A 2,592-nucleotide genomic window follows, 5' to 3' on the forward strand; every position below is an offset into this window, starting at 1 on the left:
TCAATGATAAGTATTTAACTATCTCAAATAGGTAGGACACTCTAAATGCCTACCTAAAAAGATGCATTTCCGAATAAAACTCAAAATCCAACCATCACAAACATTCCAAACTCTTATGTTTCCTACTTAGATTGTAGCTGGTCTACTTGTTTACTTTTTTTTAATCTAGAGAAACAACCTACCACAAAAGTACTCAGAAGCTGCTAACACAACAAAAAACAAATCAACAATAATCTCAATATCATTTTACATCTGTTTAAAGCAAACAAAAGAGAACCACTTGCCAGATGCAAAAACCCAAACATAAGAGATTCCTTACTCTTCTGAAAGACTCGCCAGGCCTTCCAAAGACCACACTGTTTGTGGTAGCTGGAAAGAACAGCTGATTACTCCAGGGACATTTTACTTAACTGAAGAAGGAAGAACTGAGAAGACACTCCTTTCCTTTCCCCATTAAAAGTGACCTGATCCTAAAACAAGTGTGGAATTTTAGCTGAGAAAAAAAAAAAAAAAGAAAGAAAGAAAAAAGCCAGGTCTCTTCTAAATTACTTTGAAGTTGTCTTGACCAGGGCTTCAGTCTTTGCTTTCACTGTTCTTCCCCACACCTACTCCCTAGGAGCAGGCGGCAAAGGAGGTGTAGGGAGGCTCTGTTCCTCGTGTCTGTGACCGTGACAGTTTCCACCTAAGTCCACATAAGGGACTCAGCTTTCACCCACAATTACGATTCCAGTGGAGTCAAGAGATGCTGAATTGCTTAAAATATTCTGTCCTGTTGAATCTCTTAGTATTTGCATGAAGAAAGATATATTAAAGTGATTAATGACATTTAAAGACAGGTGCCAATGAGTATCAGCCATCATAATACATCATCATGACTATGCAGCTGATCTTTCTAAACCAGGAGTGAAAACTGAGCAGCAGCTTGGAGTATTGAGGCCCAGGGGTCAACACACAGAGTTGCGTCACAAGGATTGCGTGGCGGGGTGGATGACTAACTGGAGAGATGCTACATTTCCTGAGGCTCCTGGGAAGATCCTGAACATGGGAAGGGATGGAGGGAAGAAAGAGTCTGAGTCCTCAAATTACTCAAATTTTCCATTTCCTGCCAAGATAACAGATGGTGCTTCACACACAGATACTCATTGCAGACTATGTTCATCAGGAAGCTGGAGAGAACCAGCCAATAGGTTTATTAATTCTGCTCTTTGGGAAGGTAACTACACACAGTTCCTTTTCTTTCAGACTTTAATTTTTTTCCTCTTCTTTTTGTAAGTGGCAGGCTGCACGCTGTCATACACAAACCTTAACGCCACCACTAAATGTTGAGCCTATTTCAACACTACCTCTAGAGTGAGTGCAAAGCTACAGTTCAGGCGGGGAGCGCCTCGGTGTCTGAGGCTGGGTGGTATGCAAATTTAAAAATGTATTTTTGAACCACAGGTGTATACTGGGTAACAATTAGGCCCTGTTGAAATGTTCCTTTTTGTTGTCTGATTCTTTTAGTTTAAACTTCTAAACCATTACATCTTTTTCCTTGTTTCTGCCGAACAGGTAAAACTAAGACAACTTGTGACATTTGAGGGAGATCAAGCAATTACAATAAATCAAAGAACTGCTGGCATAGGACTAGTTACAACAGTCCCTGCCCCAGACCGACTCTTCAAACGGAAAAGACTCTAGTGATGACACATGCACTCCGTGAAGCAATGTGCTTCCAAAAGAAACAAACTCCTTGGGTGACTTAATTCACATACTCCCTTAGCATCTACTTCATTGCTGATATATAATACAGAACATCTTCATTCACAGATAAATTGGTGCAAATATTAGTATTTAAAAAAAAGCTTGCCTTGCAATCACATTATATTTTTCAGTTAATTAGAGATGGAAGGAAAAAAATACAAAAAGGGAAGCTGATAAGCTAAATTTGATATGTCGAAGTTAAAATCTGGTTGCACTTTTGAGAATATGTGTTTTTTAGGCAGGTTTAAAATTAGTTGAAAACATATGTAAATTCAAAAATCTGTGGAACTTCCAAAACACTAGTTGCACAGAAAACATTCTGAAAACCACTACCCCAACTATTTGACGATTTAATTACTACACACGGACATGTGGCTGAGATCTTAAGTCTACGAGTTTCAAACCTCCTACATTCCGTGGCCCCTAATCAGTACCAGCCCCGACACAAGTGATTCCCCACTGAGTGCTCTGGGGTCCTTGGGCCACACAAGTTTCCAAGAGGTATCCCAGACTCTCTCTCAAGGGGAAGTCTAGCACCCGCTCTACTGATAGCATGAGCGGGTCCATAGTCCGTGGTGCCCTGGCTATGCTTCATCATGCAGGGAGTCCAGGGAGAGAGAGCTTCTCTTTATGTTCAACAGGAAGAGGTATCAAGACAAAACTGGGTGTAGGACACCTGTGGTTAAGAGGTGTATTCTACCGAGAATTAAGCATATTTTTGCAATCTGACAAATCAATCCCATGCCAGTTGCAGATTTAATTCTGAGTCATGACAGTCCAAAGTAGACTAACACTTAATGTAATCGAGGAGGGTAAAATTCAACCGGTTTAACCTAGAAATAATACGTA

The 2,592-nt window shown here is 40.4% G+C and overlaps 1 protein-coding gene across 1 annotated transcript in view; it reads right to left on the reverse strand.

Moving 5' to 3' along the window:
* Positions 1–2,592, reverse strand: part of AKAP13 (A-kinase anchoring protein 13) — a 247,495-nt gene that overhangs the window by 35,772 nt on the left and 209,131 nt on the right. The gene's annotated exons all lie outside the window — the stretch shown is intronic.

This window comes from Pteropus vampyrus, unplaced genomic scaffold (assembly GCF_000151845.1).
Source record: "Pteropus vampyrus isolate Shadow unplaced genomic scaffold, Pvam_2.0 Scaffold34, whole genome shotgun sequence".
In the NCBI taxonomy this organism is placed as follows: domain Eukaryota; kingdom Metazoa; phylum Chordata; class Mammalia; order Chiroptera; family Pteropodidae; genus Pteropus; species Pteropus vampyrus.